Source organism: Xiphias gladius, chromosome 6 (genome assembly GCF_016859285.1).
Source record: "Xiphias gladius isolate SHS-SW01 ecotype Sanya breed wild chromosome 6, ASM1685928v1, whole genome shotgun sequence".
Lineage (NCBI taxonomy): Eukaryota > Metazoa > Chordata > Actinopteri > Istiophoriformes > Xiphiidae > Xiphias > Xiphias gladius.
The window spans coordinates 28358980-28380722 of record NC_053405.1 but is presented as its reverse complement, the minus strand read 5'-3'; positions in this window follow the sequence as shown (position 1 = coordinate 28380722).

The following is a 21743-nucleotide window of genomic DNA, read 5'->3' as shown; positions in this document are numbered from 1 at the left end:
TTTTGTGTAAAATATTTCAACTCATTACAATAGACCTTTACAAGCTACACTAGAGGTGAAGTTATAGAGAAATAAAATAAAAATCTCTGTAAAAATGAAAACTTCTGCCTGGACAAAGTCAGGCCTCTCTGCCCGATTATGTGCTGCTGCACATTAAAAACAGTAAATGGTCGGCATGGTTAAGGGCGGTGACTGTATAGTTGTGACATTGCAACCTTATGGAAGTCCTGATGACTTGCTTAATGGGAATTAAACAAGTTTCTGGATACGGGCTTTGTGCATTTCTCTGTGGACTGAGCATTTTGATACTTTCACAGTATTTATATAGCACCTAAACCTGCTTTCTAATCAAAAAGACATGGAAATCATACTTTCTACAATATGTGACCTTTTTAAATTACTTGGTCTAGTAGTGGACCAAAATTACTACTGGTCCAGTACTGTGATAACTGAAGTGGAAAAATATGTCAATGAGAACAACTATATTGTGAATGCAGCTGCATTAAAACACAGTATAGAAAACTTGGAACGCTGGTTTTCATGGGCTGATGCTTATCAGGGTACTGGACTATATCTGCGCCTTCTCCAGACTTTTTTGGGAGAACAGCCAGGGAGTCTTTTAAATTCTTTTCTCACCTGGGTTTATATTTCATTTCAACTTTCCCTTTCGAGGTTTAATGTAAAAAGTTGTAATCGAAGCACATAGAGATTTATTGGTATTTTGGTGTAAAATCTGTCTTACACTTTGTGGTGAGAGCAGACATATCATTTCTGGCAAAATGTCACTTTGCTTGTGTCTTGGTGACTTTACAAACAAAATCAAGCTAAACATTTACAGGAAATGCACAGCAATAATGGGATAATACTTAAAATACTTTATATAACAATTTCATAAAACTCTATTCAGTAGATGCGTTTAAATTGGCATCAAAAATAACATTTATCGTAGTTACACCAGTAGTTAAACCAGTAAAGCTTCTCCTTCAGTTTATTAAATCCCCAAAGCCATCTGAAGCAAGCAGGACACATACTGTATGTTGATAAATTTGCACCTTTTTTTTTTTTTTTGATGTGCTATGCCAGAGCCCGGTGCCATTATGCACGGCTGCCCACCCTGTAACTTCATTAAGGCTGCTACACCTCCACAAACATCCAACTGTTTGGCAATAACTCTGTATTCTGCCTGTTTATGTGGGTGATATCAGATTATCGGTGCTCATTACTACCATGTGTTATGTACAGCTTTCCAACTTTCTTTGCAGTTTTTTTTTATTGCATTAAGGTGCAAGCATTGCTGTATCACATTTTTGCAATATGATTTGACAATTTACAACATGAGACAGAGTAGATTTAAGACTGAAAAAGGGATCAGATTGATTGGATCCTAAATGTTATTAAAACAATATTTTATTATTTATTCCGATTGCCATTATACTAATTACATGTTAAACACAACATGTTTATTTCTGTGTGTTGACATAGTGCTGCTCTGTAACAAGATGGTTTTCTGGAGACGCCAATTCTTCATTTCTGGAGCTACTATGAGAAGCTGTCTCTGCCAAAATTGAATATTTCACTTACACATGCTATACCAGCACGAAGCACTTGCATAAACATGCATATTGTCCTGCATATACATAAATACAGGCATGCACGGTCATACATACTTGCATACACATATATGTGTACGTAGACACATACATACATACACATGCATGCATAACATGAGAATATGTGTGTATGAGTATGAGGGAATATGAGTGTGTGTGTGTGTGTGTGTGTGTGTGTGTGTGTGTGTGTGTGTGTGTGTGTGTGTATGTATATATGTATGTATGTATATGTGCATTTCAGTATGTACTATATGTATATGAGTGCTGGAAATGCATGTCAGTGTGGAGTATGCATGTATGAGTGTGAGAATGTATGTATGCGTATGTGTCAGAATGTACTTATGTTTGTGCTTGAGTATATGTATGTATGTGTGTGTGTGTGTGTGTGTGTGTTCAAAGATATGTATGTACCGTATAAACACACTTTGTGAAAACCACGTTACATGTGATCGTCTTTTCCCTGGCCATCACCAGCTACTAATAGTCTCCTCCTCTGCTTTTGGGGTTTTTGGATGTACAGAAGAACCGGAACAATCTTTTATATTCTTTTGGTATATTTTCAAACCATGAGAGAGACAAAGATGTTGGGTTGAGATCTGATAACTGCGAGGGCCACAGCATATGATCATTTTCATCAAACCACTCAGCAAGCCCTTATGACCTGTATGGAAGCATCTTCGTTCATTTTGTCTCTCCACTCATTTATTTGGTGTTTTTGCTTTCTTTTGGCCCAGGAAAGTTTAAGTAAACAGAAGAGCAGTTGATTAGACAAATTGCCAAATTATGTATTATAATGACTTTTATTAAAACTTTTTTATATAATATTTTTATATTTGCACTGGTTTAATATGGAATAGTTGTATTCTATTTTTATCTTTGTGGTTTTATTTTATTGGTATTTTTGCTTTGGTTGATTTAGGATGGGAGCATTGTCATTTTCACGGTTTTATAGATGAATAAATTGAACCTTGAGCCCTAACAAATTACAGCTGAGATTGTAAGCATGGAAAAGAAAACTAATGGCTTTCTTTGTAGAAAGACAGACACTGCAGCCAAGGTTTCACTTGGATCCAGGAGGAGAGTCAGTCCAAGTGTATTCAAACATTTTAAATTGGATTATTCAGTTGGTCAAGCTCCCCTGAGTTCAGAGGGCATGACTTAAAGCCTACAGATGCCGCAAACCTGCAACTCTTGTGTCATGCGTGGACACACACCCACGCATGTGCATACTCACATGGACAGGCACACACAGAGAGCCACGTGCAGTAGGTAACCTGTTAAACAGTGGTCAAACTGACACTGCTGCGCTGTCCATGGTACTGAATATTAACCCTGTCTTTCCGACTCCCCCTCTATGTCTGTCACTACCTCACTCTCAGTTTTTAGTTGTGTTTACTCTGCTTTTTTAGCATGGAGGTCATGTGAATAAGTATTACTAGAGCATCTTTTAAGGCTACAAATGAAGTACATGTGTAAAAGTGTGTGTGTGTGTGTGTGTGTGTGTGTGTGTGTGTGTGTGTGTGTGTGTGTGTGTGTGTGTACCTCTGCCATAAGTTACTTTTGGGGACAAATTTCAGACTAAAGACCAGTTGCTGGGGGGTAGCTTGTCCAATTTGGAAAAAACTGATTTTTAAGTTAGTGGGTTGTGGTAAGTCCCCAGGAAATGAATGCAAGTCTACGAAATGTCCTGAAAAGTGACCAAGGTTAACACGTGTGTGTGTGTGTGTGTGTGTGTGTGTGTGTGTGTGTGTGTGTGTGTGTGTGTGTGTGTGTGTGTGTGTACGTTGCCCAGTAATGAAGGATTTTAGTTTTGCAGTATATCGCAGTCTCAACCGGGCTTCAGTGTAAATTACCGGTGCTACTATCAGTACTATATTTTAGATTTAATTCAACAATTCACTTCCCATTAAGGCTGGAAACCTCTTTTGCAAGGGAGACCTGGCCAACATGGCAACATAAAAAGTTGCAGAAAAAACAATACAAAATCAAACAACAGACGAAAAAATAATCAAGACAGATGATACTATAATAAGGGTAAAGTAAGCTAAGAACAGCCGGAACTAACAAAGCAGACTTTTAGTATTTACAGTATAGAATTCTGCCAGAGATATTCATAAATTTCAAATCCTCTGACAGACTATGTCAAGTGTCTGGAGCAGAAAACGTAAAACCTTTCTTCCCCATCTCTGTTCATACATTTGAGATAGACAGCTGATATGTCTTGTGATGTAAGATGATTGCAAAATTAACTCTTTGAAAAAGTTTGCAGAGATAATGGAAGGTTGCCCAGAATGGTTTTATACAGTACTTATGTGTATGTGTATGAGGTAATAGTACTAGTTATGCTATTACAACTGCTACTGCTAATAATGATGGTAATGCTACCTACAATTGACATGATTTTAAAATACATTACAGATATTAAGTTTTCAATAGTCAAGATAAAGTAAATAAAACTTTAAGAAAAGAACTGCTTGATTGCTTAAAAAGGCAAATTAAAACCCCGTTTGACTGCAGAAAACCTTCAGGAAGATTTTAGCAGACTGTTGTCAGCAGACTGCACTGTTTTACTGTGCAACAGATCCTGCACAGATATGACCTTCATGAATAAGTCATCAAAAGAAAACTTTTCCAGCGTCCTAACCACAAAATTCGGCATCAGAAGTTTGCAAAGTTACATCTAAAACCAGCCTGATGCACTATGGACTGATTAAGTTAAGATAGAACTTTTTGGCCGCAATGAGCAAAAGTATGTTTGGAGAAAAAAAGGGTGCAAAATTTAATGAAAAGAAAACCTCTCCAACTGTTAAGGACGAGGGTGAATCAATCATGCTTTGGGCTTGTGTTGCAGCCAGTGGCACAGGGAACATTTCACTGGCAGAGGGAAGAATGGATTTGATCAAATACCAGCTAATTTTGGAAGCAAATTAGCATCAAACCATCTGTAAAAAAGCTGAACATGAAAAGAAGATGGATTCACAACAGTATAATGATCCTAAACACCTCAAAGTCCACAATGGACCAATACCAAAGGTGCAAGCTGAAGTTTTTGCCATGGCCCTCAAAGTCCCCCAACATATTACATCATTGGAAATCTGTGGATAGACTTCAAAAGAGCAGTGCACGCAAGACCGCCAAAGAATCTCATAGAACTAGAAGCGTTTCTAAAGGAAGAGTGGAAGAGTGAAAAATCCCCCAAACAAGAACTGAAAGACTCTTAGCTGCTACAAGTATTTACAACCTGTGATACAAGGATCATGTAGGGTGCCCAAACTTTTGTTTCAAGCCCTTTTCCGTTTTTGTTATTTTGAAACTGTAAAAGATGGCATCAAAAGGAAACTTGCTTAAAATATTAAATAAATGTGTCATCTTTAACTTTTTGCCTTTTGCGAAATCAGGTCATCTTTTACTTGCTTAACTATTCACAGCAACAGAAATTTTGACCAGTAGTACCCAAACTCTTTCATGCATAATGTAGGTGCTTATACAACGTACAACCACTTACAACAAGTAATAAATTGTTTTGTACATATTAGATGGATAGTTCAGTAATTTGGGATATACATTATTTGCTTTCTTTCCAAGAGTTAGATGGGAATTTGTAGTTTTATAACTAAGATTATCTACAGAATGCTAACGTTGGCTCAACGTGAGGGTGAGGGTGAGGGTGAGGGAGGAAACTTAGTCGTGAGTGGTCAGTGAGCCCAGTCCCGGAACACACACACAGCAGGCTCTCCTGTGTACCCGGTATGACAGGCAGACAGATAGGGCCAGTAAAAAACTTCCCAGCTCTGAGTGGTAAATGTGTGATATTGGAAAGATAACACACTCATTTAAGAAACAAAAGCAGGAAGGCAATTTGCTTTCACACCGTATATGATTATGAGCAGTAATTTCAGGTTCACAGCGTACAGCAGCAAATGCTCACATCCTGCCGCTCTTGTGGAGAGTCAGTTTGAATTACCTTTTTTTTGTTGTGTTGTTGGGTAATGCTACTGCTAATGCACCACTGTGATGCGTTTTCCCTTGAAATATTTTCAAGGGGAAATGTATGTAGTGGGAGGCAAAACCATCTGAACTCAGCCAAAGTCTGTTTTTCAGGCTGACTTTAAAATTTGGGGGATGAGTTCAACAACAATAAATAGTCCTTAGAAGAGAAAATGAAAGTTGAGCTGATGTATGTTTATATTGGTGCCCCTATGACTGAAGATCATTGTTTACCCACTTTATATTTACTACATCAGATATCAAGACAAAGCTCTCTCTCTCTCTCTCTCTCTCAGCCACCAGTCAGATTGTGAATTATACTGAAAAGAGAGTAAGCACACTGAGTCATGACTGAAACACAGACTGCCTGCTGAGCTGAATCATTTCCGTTTGACTCAGTTTGATTTGCACTCCTTCTTTGTGTCATACAGCTTAGTTTTTAGGACCTCTATATGTGCTGTTGCTGCGTGTTTGTATACACACACCTGACTTTGTTTATAGGCAGCCAATGTTGGCATGTGGATAAAGACTGTTGTTATTTTATACTCTATAAAGGACTACTGTGGACAGTAGTCCATCAGAGAGCTATGTTTTGAGATCTCTGATGGAAGTATATCTGTACAATGGAAATTATACCACTGTATGTGCAGTAGTCCGGTAAATTTTATTTGAAAAACTTTTCTTTCTGAGAGTGAGGTGAGACAATGAATATCAGTGTCTTGTCTGTATGCAAGTATGGAGTTGGAGTCAGGACATAGCCTAGCTTAGCATAAACATTGGGAGCGGGGGAAACCTGCTAGCCTGGCTCTGTCAGGCTAGTTTCAAAATAAGCCTTGTAGAATTCTGAGGTGTATTCTGAAAAGGTTTTCTTTATTTCAGTTAAAATGCACATAAAGCAACGATGTGCAATCATTGCATGTGATTTGAATGGCAAATACATGGGGCACAATTAGAATGTAGATCATGCAATCCATGATGTGATGGTTGGGATGAAAATGGTGCTACACACAGTACCTTAAAACATTTTGAATTTGTCATTACAATTAATACTGAGCTGTTACATAGTTTATAAAAAATGCTGTTAAACTCATAATGTAACAACTTGCATAAAATCTAATGTCTTATTACAGAATTCAATCAACATTCTTATTGCATTATAGGCAGATTATTACATTATCAAGTTGTATTACCTTATACACATTTGTTACATTATTGGCAGTTATTATAATTTCATAGCTTTTATAGCTTTATAGCTACAAATTTACCAACACCTCTAAAGCTGTCACCTGAAGCTCTTCATCTAACACCTCACTGTGGCTGTTCCTTCTTCTTCCATTACTCCCTGCAATATTTCCCATGGCCACGTGTAGCCTGTTCCCTCATTATTTCATGACAATTTAAGCAGATAAAAGGTCTGGAGTTTATTCAAAGTGTTGAATTTGCATTTGGTAGCTGTTCATGGGAAGTCTTAATATGCGACCAAGTAGGTGTCGAAGCAAATGAAGGAGCCCGTCATTAGGCTGAAAAAACAAAACAAACCTATCAGACAGATAGTAGAAACTTTCGGAGTGGCCAAATCAACAATCTGGTACATTACTGGTGAGCTCAGCAACACTAAAAGGCCTGGAAGACCATGGAAGACAACTAAAGTGGATGATTGCAGAATTCTTTCCATGGTGATAAAAAGCCCCTTTACAACAGCTAGCCAGGTCAAGAACACTCTCAAAGAGGTAAGCTTATCATTGGCAAAGTCTACAATCAAGAGACGCCTTCATGAATGTAAATACAGAGGGTCAAACATGGTGGAAGCAATGTTTGACAGATGATGTCAAGGGCATGCTGACGTGCTGAGGTAATCGTATTGTGTCATTTCCTGTTGCCAGCATTTGTGTGACTGACCTGTAACCAGTTAATTTTGCTATTTTCTTTATTACAGCGGCAAATTAGACGCTGTACATTTAAACCTAGATTAGTTCTGCTTAAGCATCCTTAGTGCTCTCCCTTTTTTTAGTGATTTTATTACTATTTCGCAGTTGTTTACACGCTTTTCAGATCGGCCAGTTACTTTGGCTTAGCAGTTAGCGATGGCTTGTCTCTCTCCTGCTCTCGCTTGCTCGTTGTGTCTTATGTTTCATTATTCCTCTGCCTCCTTTAGCAATAAAGGCACATGTAATACATGTAGTTTATTTGCAGTGATGGAGGCGCGGCTCAGTGAATTGGAAGCACAGCTCTGGACCGTGGAAACCAAAACGTTGGTAGTTAGCCAGCCCCCGGTAGCCGGTGCAAACCGACCCAGCGAAGCTCCTACCCTCCCCCCGGCACCTCCCGAGCAGCCGGGAAGCCAGGGCGGCTGGGTGACTGTCCGTAACAGGAAGTGTAGCCCTCCACAGAAGCCCTTTGGTTCACCACCAGTTCATGTTTCAAACAGATCCTCCCAACTCAGCGAAACAACCACTGAGAAACCAAATCTGGTTATTGGCAGCTCTATTTTGAGAAATGTGAAGTTAGCTACACCAGTGACAATAGTAAAATATATTCATGGAGCCAGAGCAGGCGACGTAAAGTCCAATTTGAAACTGCTGGCTAATGATAAATGTACATATAGTAAGACTGTTATTCACGTCGGCTCCTGATTACGCCAATCGGAGGTTACAAAAACGAATGTCAAGTCGGTGTGTACATTTGCAAAGACAATGTCATCATTCAACTGCTGGCTGGTCGAGGTGGTGCCCATCAAACGGCATCGGCTTTGTAGATAACTATGTAGATAACTTTTTGGGGAAGACCTGGTCTGATTAGAATACACAGCATACATCCAACTTTGGATGGAGCAGCTCTCATATTTAGAAATCTGACTGAGTTTATTTTTAGGCCAAAACCATGACAACCCAGAGTTGAGACCAGGAGGCAGAGTTGCTGTGTTACATGCTTCTCTGTTCTTCCAGTGCAGCAGTCACCCACCCAAACTCCCATAGAGACTGTGTCTGCCCCCCGACCACCTAAACCTAATAAAAATTAAGACAACCACTGCAGAAGTACAACTAAAAAGGAGAATTAATGGTGGACTCTTAAACATTAGATCGCTACAATCCGAGGCCATGTTAGTGAATGATCTCAAATCAGATCGTTATATATATATATTTAGTCTCACTGAAACCTGGCTGTTTCATGGCGAATATGTTGGCCTAAATGAATCCACTACCCTCAGTCATATTAATAATCACATTCCCCGAGGCACCGGCTAAGGAAGTGGAGTTGCAGCCATTTTCAACTCAAGCCTAAAAATCAACACTAAACCTAAAGTCAATTATAACTCATTCGAAAGCCTTGTTCTTAGTCTTACACATCCACCATGGAAAACTTTATAGCCTATTCTATACCTTGTACCGCACTCCTGGCCTATACACTGAATTAGTATAGATAAAGTAATTATAGTAAGCGATTTCAATATTCACATGGATGTTGGTAATGTTAGCCTTAAAACTCATTATTAGACTCAATTAGCTTCGCTCAGGGTATAAATAGCTCGTTCACTGTTTTAACCACACACTCGACCTTGTTCTGACTTAGGTCATTGAAATTGAACATTTAATAGTCTTTCCACAGAATCCTCTTTTATCAGACCATTGTTTGGTAACTTTTGAATTCCTGTTACTGGACTACACACTATTAGGTTGAAATGTATTTTTCTAGATGTCTCTCTGATAGTGCTATAGCTAAATTTACGGAAGTGATTCCATGAGCACTTCATTCAATGCCATGTTTCAATATAACAGAGGACTCCTATGCTAACATTAGTCCCTCCCAAATTGATCATCTTGTTGATAGTGCTGCAGGGTCAATGAGAATGATACTTGACTCAATTGCCCCTCTAAAAAGAAAATAATCATACAAAGGAGCTTAGCTCCTTGGGTTAACTCACAAACCAACATTATAAAGCAAACTTGAAAGGATTTGATGTTCTACCAAACTGGAAGAATCCCACTTAGCATGGTATGATAGTCTTAAAACATATACGAAGGCCCTTTGTAATGCCAGAGCAGCCTATTACTCATCTCTAATAGAGAGATGAGTAATACAGTTCTTTTCAGCACTGTAGCCGGGCTGACAGAGAGTCATAGCTCTATTGATACATGTATCCCTATAGCTCCATATAGTGATGACGTTGTGAGCTTCTTAAATGATAAAATTCTAGCTATTAGAGACAAAATTCACCACCTCCTGCACTCAACCGGCACTGACTTATCTTCAAACACAGGCACCTTAGAAACAGCTTTGCAACCTGATATATACTTAGTCAGTTTCTATCCCATCGACCTTCGCCAACTAACTTCAACAGTGTCCCCAACTTGTCTCTTAGACACCATCCCAACTTGGCTGGTAAAGGAAGTTTTACCCTTAGTTAGCACCTCTTAACTAGATATAATCAATATGTCTTTATTAACTGGCTCTGTACCACAGTCCTTTTAAAACAGTTGTAATTAAATCTCTTCTTAAAAAGCATACTTTTGATCCAGATGTGTTTGCCAATTATAGACCCAGATCTAATCTTCCCTTTCTCTCCGAGCTCCTTCAGAAAGCTGTCACCAACCAGTTGTGTGACTATTTACATGATAATAGTTTATTTGAGGATTTTCAGTCAGGATTTAGAGTGCATCATAGCACAGAGACAGCACTGGTGAAAGTTACAAATGATCTTCTAATTGCATTTGACAAAGGACTTGTCTTCAAACTTGTCTTGTTCGATCTTAGTGCTGCATTTGACACTATTGACCATCACATCCTATTACAGAGACTTGAACATTTATTTTGCATTAAAGGAACCGCTCTAAGCTGGTTTAGGTCCTATTTATCAGATCGATTTCAGTTTGTGTACAATAACGGTAAATCCTCCATATACTCAAAAGTTAGTCACAGAGTTCCACAAGGTTCTGTGCTTGGACCAGATCTAGTCACCTTATATATGCTTCCTTTAGGCAATATTATTAGGAAACACTATAAATTTCCATTGTCATGCGGATGATACCCAATTGTATTTGTCAATGAAGCCCAATCAGTTAGCTAAACTTCAAGCATGCCTTAAGGACATAAAGACCTGGATGACCAGTAACTTTCAACTGTGAAACTCAGACAAAACTGAGGTTATTGTGTTTGGCCCCTAAAACCTCATAAAACACATTATCTAATGATATAGTTACTCTAGATGGCATTGCCCTGGCCTCCAGCACCACTCTTAGGAATCTCTGAGTTCTCTGTGATCAGGATACATCCTTTAACTCTGGCATATAACAAACTTCAAGGACTGCCTTTTTTCACCTACGTATCGTTGCAATGATCAGAGACATCCTCTCTCAAAAAGAGACAGAAAAACTAGTCAATGCTTTTGTTTCTTCTAGGCTGGTCTATTGTAATTCCTTATTATCAGGCTGTCCCAACAAATCTTTAAATACTATCCAGCTGATCCAGAATGCTGCAGCGCGAGTACTGACAGGAACTGAGAAAATAGATCATATTTCTTGTGTGTTCGCTTCTCTGCATTGGGTCCCTTTAAAATTCAGAATAGAATTTAAAAATCCTCCTCACCTACAAAGCCCTTAATGGTCAGGTACCATCATATCTTAAAGATCTCATGATACCCTATTACCCCACTATAAAATCTTGCTCCCAGAATGCAGGCTTACTTGTGGTTCTTAGGGTCTCCAAAGGTAGAATGTGAGGCTCCTCTACTGTGGAACCATCTTCCGGTTTGGGTCCAGGAGGCAGACACCCTCTCCACATTTAAGAGTAGGTTTAAAATCTTCCTTTTCGATAAAGCTTACAGTTACGGCTGGCTCAGGCTTGGCTTGAACCACCCCCTAGTTATGCTGCTATAGGCCTAGACTGACAGGAGACTTCCCATGATGCACCAAGCCCCTCTCTCCTCCTCTTCCTCTCCAATCTGTACACATTCATATGGCATCATTGCTCATTACTAACTTGACGTCTCTCTCCCGTAGTTTTGTGCTTTCTCGTCTCTCTCCTCTCTCTTCCTGTCGCTTTCTGCAGGTATTTCTGCCCTTGGTGCTGCAGAGTCTGGATCTGTGACTTCAAACCACCTACTGCCCCCATGATCCTGCTCAACACCCACTGCTTCAGTTATTATGATTGTCATTACTATTATTGGATTTATTTTTATTAGTATTATTATTCACGCTATTATTAAAATTATTAGTTTTATCATTAGTCTCATTATTGTTATACATATTTATTTTACACCTGTACTGTGCTATGTTTTCTTTCCTCCTATTAGGTCCCCTGGTGTTTATTGATGATGTGATTGCTGATAGAAGTAGCAGGATGAATTCTGAAGTGTATAGGACTATACTATCTGCTCAGATTCAGCCAGATGCTGCAAAACTAATTGGACAGTGCTTCATAGTACAGATGGATAAAGACTCAAAACATACAGCGAAAGCAACCCAAGAGCTTTTCAATGAAAAGAAAGGGAATATTCTTCAATGGCCAAGTCAGTCTCCTGACCTCAACCCAATTGAGCATGCTTTTCACTTACTGTAGACAAAACTGAAGGCAGAAAGGCTCACAAACAAGCAGCAACTGAAAGCGGCTACAGTATGGGCTTGGCAAAGCATCTCAAGGGAGGAAACTCAGCGTTTGCTGATGTCCAGACTTCAGGCAGTCATTGACTGCAAAAGTTTTTCATACAAGTATTACAAATAATTAATCCACATATTTATAATTATTTTGGTTTGTCCAATTACTTTTGAGTCTCTGAAAAGGAGGGACTATGTATAAAAATGGCTGTAATTCCTAAACGGTTAATGCAATATTTTTGTTAAACCCACATAATGAAAGCTGAAAGTCTACACTTCACAATCACATCTTGATAGCTTTGTTTCAAATCAATTGTGGCGGTGTAGAGACGCTAAATTATGTGTCCCTGTCCAAATACTTATGTACCTGACTTTAATTATGTAGTTCTGATGTACAAGAGAGAAGTACAAGTGGGCACAAACACACAGAGTGAGAGAGAGAGACAGAAGGTAACATGCCACTATTAACCATTTTGGTAAACACTTGAAAACAAATTTAAATTTCTAATTTCTAATTCAAATCAAAGGTACTTTATAGGCATGAAAGTTTCCAATTTAGCCAAGTGCACAATAACAGAAAAAATGGACAATACCACTGGTATTGTACAAATCCACTTATTAACTTAAGTGTCAGGCTTGTCAGAGTCAAATGAACTGAGTTTATCTTCTCAAGTATTTCAACAGCAGCAAGTATTTTCGTTGTGCTTGTTATAACCCCCGAACTTGAATTTTTCTACATTCTCCTGGGCCACAAAATTACTTTAAAATAACTTCTAAAAAGTGCACATTCACTGAGAGGACACAAGTTTCAACTCTGAAATCCACATTTAATTTTTTGGGGCCAGTGGGGCCAGCCCTACAAACCCAAACGTCTACAAACCCACTCATGACTGACTGACTGAGTGATATGAGCCGAATGCTGCATGCGTAAGTGCTGAAGTAATGCTGGTGGTTGTTGCTTTTGCAAAATGAATGGGTGCAAACGGTTTTTTATTGCGTCAACAGGGGGTGGTCACAGGCAGTGTTTCCAACTTAGAGCCTTTGTCGCTAGATTTATATACATTTCACACCCCTTTTAGTGACTTTTCTTCACAAAAGCACTTAGCGAAAATCCAAGCGACTTTTTGGACAAACCGTATCTACTTTCCATAGAAGACGGTCACCAGTATTGCACCAACGAGCACAAGGTCTGGCTTTCCCTCCGCAGGTACACCTCTCTATGTGCCTCAGTAGACTGACCACACAGCAGCTTCATAGACGTGAATGAGCTTCTAACTTTTTCTCTGAGTGATAATTTTATAAGTAAATATAGCCAACATAACAGTACAGCCATTGTCTTTAACTTATTTGTATGGTGATTTTGTTAGACGATGTCACAATTATAAAATCAGGACTTTTACAGTAGAGTTCAGCAGCTTGCAAATGGCTTGGAAGTGTATACTGGTTAACATGTGGTCTTAATTGGCCGTGTTTAAGTCACTATTTCGTAGTTGTTCCAATGTCTGACAGCAGAAACAGAAAAACATGGAATCAGCTTTATTGGAAATTTGGCTTTTAAATTACTGTATGTGAACACACACAGTAGGAAAGAAGCAAACAGATAAAGGGCAGTCCAGCCATATACTAGGTTATGACCTAGTCTTGTTTCCTTTGAATTTTGAAAATATACATGTATGTACACAATTTACAAAGTTTACTGCCAATTTGCACTTCACATTTTAATCGATTTGCATGTAATCTGCAAGTAATTATCGTCTGATTTACCAAAGCAACAGTTTATTATGCAGTCAGTGACTGGCAGCCCTCTAGATGCATTCTGAGGACAAAGAAGATCTCAAGGAGCACATTTAAGCAAGATTAGACAAGAAATCTGGATGTATTCTGAATTAATGACATTCAAGCACATTTAAAGATAGAAAATTATCTCAACCGATAAAATGCTGATAATCAGTCTTTATAGAAATGTTTGCAATTAACGCAGTAGGAGTCAGATCAAGTTCCAACCCTGTCTACTAGAAATTCTGTTTACAGACAACTAAACTTCAACGGCAAAATATTTTGTTGGAATTGTAATTCTGAACGCATTACGTTTTATATTAATGTATTGATGAAATGTTAATTTCTTCATTTGGCAAGTTTCAAATATGTTGATACTATATTTGCTGAATCAGTAAAATGTTCACAGACACAGTATTTGTTTTCCCCCAAAATATCCACTGCATTGCATTACAATATCCACTTATAGTGAATACAACATTATTAAACTTTTTTATGGTTATGTTGAGGCACTCACAGCATTTGGTTAAGTTTAGGGAAGGATTGTGGTCTTGTTTAATACAGAAAAGGTTTGCACTGACTTCATACACATCATGTTTGTTTACATTTTAATAAAAACCACAATCTTTCCCTAATTTTAACCAAAGTGCTTTTGTTGCCTATAGCTAACCACAGACGGGAATCTGGATGCATACCCAGATCTCTGTGCACCTTGCGATTTTCATGTTTCCAAAACATGTTTTCTGCCGCACTTTAGTTGTGTTCAAAAACAATTTCTAGAAAATAGGCTTGCATATTCAACTTTATTGACAACTATGTCTCTTAAAAATGACAAATTCTCCACAGCAAATAAGTTTTAAAGGAATATAACGAGGAAACTTTTTAGAGATTATAACTGGCCAGTCGCCAAAATGACACTGAATGTATAAGCTAATAATTCACTGATCATTTATTCTAAGATTGAATGACTTAAACAATCAAACCATAATCACAATAGTTTTAGACTAATTTTCTTTTGTGTGACGAGTCTCTCAAGCACAGTAGATACAAGAGAATATCAATTTGGTTAAATCTTTCATTTAAATGATAGCTGTCAAGTGTCTGATTCCTGTTCATACAAAAATTCAAATTTTCATGTAACACTCAAAGATGCTTTGTTGGAACCCTGAGCTTATTTTAGAGAGTTAGAGGATGAGTGGCAAGATAAAGTACATTTTTCTGCCAACGACTATACACATCTCATCCCAGTAGATCAAGTCTTGACCTACCCTGCCTGTTACAAATCATATTTATATAGCAAACACATTGCAATGTAATAAAAAATAAACATAATCCAGGTATTATCAATATAATTTGGAAGTACTGAAAATGACCATTTCTAATGAGCTTATAATCACAAAATGTTGATACTGGAAGTATCATTAACATTGTACAGTATGTTCACTGATAACGTATTCTATATCTTTTTTGTCTTTCTCAACACATCTGCTCACGCATTACATTATCTGCTCATAGCAACTACCGCCTGGTTAAACTTCTTCATGGTTACTTGACTACGGCTAGGGACTGTGACTTGAAGCACAAGACAGGATTTTCATTAGCATTGAACTAAAACCATGATCTTAACCCCAGTGCTTCTATTGCATATACTGACCCTAACCACAAGTGGGACTCAGGATACCTGAGGTATGACCACCCAAATTGGTATTATATAAATGCAATTTTCTAGGAAACAGGGTTATTATTGAACCACTTTGGTTCAAACTGAAATATCTCAACAACTATTGAATAGATTTCCATCAACCTACTGACTTTGATTATCCTCTTACTTGTCCTGTAATGCCATCATAAAGTTGACATTGTTCCCAAAGGATGTATCATTGGGGTGGGCCCTTGACCTTTGATCAAAATTTCAATTTGTCCAATTCTTAGGTTTATGACCAAATACCTGCAAAACTAATAACATTACTATTATACTTGGCTGTACTTTGTATTTAGTGTTAATTAGCAATTGTTATAATTCTAACACACTAAACTAAGAAAATGATACCTGCTAAACATCGATATGTTAACATGTTGATGTAAACATTTAACTCAAAGCACCACTGTGCCTTAATACAGTCTTACAGGAAAGCTGTTGTAGCTGTAGACTTTTAGTGTTGTTCAGTGCAGAAAAATAACTGATATATAAAAAATATAAACAAAAACTCCCGAGAACCAACTGCCTTATGATTTCTGTCCAACAATTTTTTTTGTTGTGCATTCACTTTTTGTCTGCTGTCACTTAGATTTCTTTAAAATGCAGGTTAATTCATTCTTCTCTTTTCCCACCATCCTTTAATATCCCTGCATAAATCAGTACCTTTTTCAAGGCAGAGAGTTTTCGGCACAAAAATGCCCCTCTCAAATAATGTGAGACTTCATAAATCTGGCTGAATGTGCAATCAACATCATTTATCTCCTGCAGTCATTTGCGTGGTCCTCCCTTAAATGCATATATATAAATGCTCTTGCCAAGTGTACCTGAGCATGAAGAAAACACGGTTTATGAAATAGTTTTGTTTTCTGCTTTTTGTCTTTGTTGCTTTCTACACAAGAATAACAGCGGAGAAAGTGGACTTCAGCATTTATAGCATCTGTAGGTACAATATTATGGAATTAGTTAGCAGTAGTAAGCTACTATATTGAAAAATGCGAAGATCTGACCACAATTTGATATCATACTCCTATCAGTAAGCGGCATGGTGAATTATATCCATTACAATGAATTTGCTATCGTATTACTATTGTGTTTACAATTCCACCAGTTTATTTTATAGGTTTTGACAAGATGAGGAAAAATGACATGAGAAAAATGATTTACTGTATGCATATTGAATCTTATGTTTTAACTTTTGAGGGTGTTTGCAACAGTCACAACAGTCGCAACAGTCCTGATAAGACACAGCATCTCTACCAATGTCCAGATCCTATTGGCCAATATCCATGTTGATGAAACCCATTTTGTTTTTCACCTAGGCAAGAACAAAAGTGAATTTTTGCTCCATGACACTTGTACTGCTTATTGTGTCTTTTTATTTGTTGTTGTTTCTTTTTTTGAAATATTCATTATAGTACATTTACGGATTTGGGGGAAGAAATGACACATATACCAGCACACAAATCAAATTCATGCCCTGGTATAGGCTTTGAAATCCAACATTTAAGAGTCAGACACTCGACAACAGCATTTTAAATGTAACATTTTACCGAACTAATTGATTTTCTGACAAAAAAATGATCAACCACAATTTAAAAAATTTAATTGTCTAAGTCATTTATCATGCAAAAATGCATCCATCAATCCATCTTCAAAAATCTGGACAATATGCTGCTTCTCTCTGTGTATATGATTGTAATAATTTTAAGTTTGTTTCTTATTTAGTAAGTAGACAAATAAAATAGCCAGAACTTTAGCAAATTTTGCAAAACAATAATTGTTCATCAGTTAATCACTAACTTTGTCTGTCTGCAGCTGGTTGTTGAGCAGGTAGTATACAGTGGATTTATCTGAACTTTTTGCTTGAAACAAACCCCCTGCAGTTGTTATAAATAAAGCTGAAGTGAGCAGTGGGACTGCTAATCAGTAAAGGTGTGGGCCATAAAACTAAAACAATGAGCTGAAAGATGCTAAAATGCTCTGTAGAGCTGAGGGGAACTGCAGAGTTGGATGATAGTACGTCAATGGGTTTGTCACTATGGGCAACCCCTTTCATATCACACATAGTTATTTAATCCATTGTTAATATAAAATGATGTATTAATGCAGTTTTAAAGTCCATAAGTGTCAAATTTGGGTCAGATTTGTAGTCATTGAAATATTATCATGAGAATCTGCCATTTTGTATAGTTTGGTTCCAAATCTTATCATACAAAATGACTTGCCTTGTAGTTGGATAGCTGTAATGTCAGAAGCCAGGAATAGTGGGGAGGGTGCATATGGTCTATACGCCTCTAGTTATGCACATACTTCACAGTTACAAACAGTTGAAAGAGAAATACAGTTTGTGCCCATACAAATCCAGCCCCACCCCCTACCTCATATGAAAAAACAGCAGGGATTTATACAAATACTCACCCACACTCCTGTATCCATTCTATGATAATCACCTTCGGTGCCCCTCCAGTGCCCAGTAGACTAATATTGAAATAATCCCAGAGTTTAGCATCACACAGACCTGAACTACAATGACCTGACTCAGATGATATGGGGCAACCATAATTCCTGTGGCATCCAACCAACATCCACTTAACTTTAAGACACCATCCAAAAAGCCAAAACTATTTGCTCTTTATCTTTTTTTTCCCTTGTGGACATTACAGTGATTTATGAACTATGCAGTTTGAATAGCACCCACTTAAGTAAAGCAGATTATAAAGAGGTCTTATTGAGGGTTGTATCCTCCAACTGCATACATTTTAGATTATTAAAATTACAATAATTTCCGAAAATTTAAAATCTGTCTTCAACATGCATCCAGTAGAAATTATTAAGTGTTTGTGCAATCCTATATACAAAAATGTTCTGTTATGAAAGTGTAATATAATTGCTGTCAAGTTAGGAAAGAAAAGGAAAATTAGAACACATGAAGGAAATGCTAAAGCTGTAAACTTTAATCTCTTGAGAGTGTATAGGGGTTCAAAGCAGGATAGATAACACAGACAAATTTTTTTCATTCATCCCATTCAAACTAATCTTTCAGCTTTAGAAAAGTGGAGCTGAAAACTCATATGGATATGCTGAAATACATAAGGGCTAAAAAAAAAAAAAATTTAAAAACACAGTTCAAATTAAAGTTGGTATTCCACGCTTGAATCTCAAAGCCAAAGAGTACTTTCATAAAATTGCAAGTGTTTACAGACAACCTCAACATAAGAGAGTGTTCAAAAATCACTCAATCTGATGAAATTCTGGCACTACTACGAGACATTTTTCAGCACTCCTAAAGCGTGGCATTCACTAATGTTTACCTTCTGTCAACATGGCTACCATTGAGGTCAATCAGTAATCATGCAAAACCCTTTTGGGTCACACAAATGAAGATAACAACAGGTGTGAATCTGAGTAGAGATTTTCTGCCACAACTACACCAACTTCCAAATTGCAGGGAGAAGTCTTAGGGTAAAAACTCTAGCTAAGTGGTTCTTTATGCTACAAGTGTTGCTGCAGTTTTGCCTTTTTAGTAGTTGTGTTACTGCCAGGAGAAGAAGATACAACACCGGATGTGCCATACATACAGAACAAGAAATCACGGTACAGTAGCTGGGATTGGTTGATCTGGGTGGAGAATATGATAAAATAGCTGCTTTTCTGGAAAGTTGGTGTGTGAAAAACCATCATTGACGACAAGGCACAAAGCTTCATTCAGAGCTTAATGGATTATCTTCAAACAAAATTTTTCAAGTATTTTGATATTATTTCAAATTAAATTATATTGTATGCCTCATCACAGGGGCTAACGCATCTAATGCTGTGGAAATGGGAAGGGGAAAAAACAGACAACCCTCTGTTAGTGTGACAGTTTACACATAACTTCAAGGTGTTTACTTTCATCACTATCCTTGTAGTCGCACCAAATAGATGAAAGATAAAGCCTAAATTTGCTATTTTTATCATTTTACATATATTGTAGTGGTTTTTAACATGTGAATCCAGATTCAAACGAGGACTGCGTAGCATGTTTTCAATTAACTGACTTGTTTGTATAACCAAGAATAGTGTCAGTTAAAGCAAATGAGTCTAGCTTTGCTCAGTCCATGTAGTAAGTAGTCGTGAATAGTTCATCATAATAAGAGCTTCTGACCATCCCCTTTGATGGACAGACTGACTTTTTAATCAGATAAAAAACTTTGTTTAAACATGATTTAATGTGCCCTTCCAACCAGACTTACAACAACCACTGAGAATGTAGTCCTGCTGTGACAGAGGGGATAAGTGGGATCACCGGTGGATTCACCCAGGCTCATTCAACTTTTGTTTAGTTATGGACAGATCCAGTAAACAAACAATCAAAAACAAAAACAAACTTTTTACCTCTCGGAAAAAAAAAACAAACGGCTGGAACTTCACAAATAAAGCAGTGGAGAAAGCAGCTGCTGAAAGACACTAATACGACTAATGACGTGGGTCCAGGGATTGATATAATGAATTACTGTGAGCAGCATTTAGAGATCATGCCAAGAAAAAATACCACATTGATGCTACTGGGAACGCTGACCATTTGTAAGCACAAAGCTGATGGCATACCACTGAAAGGGAAGACAAGTTAGAGATAAAAAATGGAAAGACTGAATGTAACTGAAACCAGAATAACTGTTGGATAAGAAGATAGATATTTTCAGCATGAAAAAAGGACTAGTGGACCTAGTTTTATGAGGTAGGAAAAATGTTTTCATATAGCAAAGTAAAAAATAAAGACATAAAATGTACACTAGATAGAATTATTGGTACCCTTTTGATGAATTTAAATTAGTTCCTCAAACAAAAAAGAACAAACAAATATGACTCACCTCTGCTTAATTTAAGCAATGAATGATGCGGAGTGTGGAAAAAACACCACAAAAGACATCTGAAGAGCCTCAGGCTGAACTTAGAGGAATCTAGAGTGGTGGTTTCGGCCTGAACCATACTCTGCACAATAAACCAAGTAGGGCTTCATGGGCAAAAGGCCAAGGAGGACAACACTGTTGAAAGAAAGGTGCAAAAAAGGCATGACTAATGTTTGGAAAAAAAAATCCTAGATAAGCCACAGTATTTCAGGGATAATGTTGTGTGGACAGATGAAACCAAAGTACAGGGAATGCAGTGCATCAGTTTGTTTATAGGTGACGAAATGAAGCCCTTAAGGAAAACAACACCCTACACATGGTGGAGGTTCTATCAGGCTTTGAGGCTGCTTTAGTGCCTTTGGTAATGGAGGCATTGAATGTATCAAAGAAATGATGGAATCAGTAGATTTAAGGCATAGGTCTTGGGTCTTTCAGCAGGACAAAGACCCAAAGCACACATCCAGCAGCACAAAAGAAGGGTTGAAAAGGAAAAGATGGACTGTTTTAAACTGGCTAGCAATGAGTCAAGACCTAAATCCCATTGAAAACCTTATGAGAGAGATGAAATTTGCCATTGCAGAAACAACTCCTGCAAACTGCAAAAGATAGCTCCTAGAAACTTTTAGAGGCTGTAATTATTGCCAAAGGTTCTGCAACCAAATATTCGTGAAGGGTGCAATAACTGTGTCTGGGGTACATTTTCTGTTTGTATTATTTCACTATTATGTAAGTTTTGTTTTTGTTTTTTTCAGTTTTCTTTGTTTCGAAACTTTGCTCATTTTAATAAAATATTCTAATTACACAAAATTTGTTAATTTTACATTAATTTCTGAAGATATTCTAAATTCGCACTTAAAATTCAGGGCTACTAATGATTTCAACCAGGACTGTACTCTGTGTGTATGTGTGTGTCAGTGGTGGAAGAAGTATTTAGATCCTTTACTTAAGTATAAGTAGCAGTACTATTGTAATCACAATTCTTTAGTTGTTCAAGTGAGATCAGATACATTTTCTGTCATGCTGTCATTTTCTGCCCCTCTCTGGGACTCTTGGCCCGGACTCTGTGCTTCCTGTTTTATTTGGTAATCACTTAACTTTTTGTGCGTGTTTGGTTGTTTAACTTTGTGTCTTTTTTTTCACCTGTGTCTTATTGTCTTCCCCTCACTGGAGTATATAAGTCACTGTGTTCCCT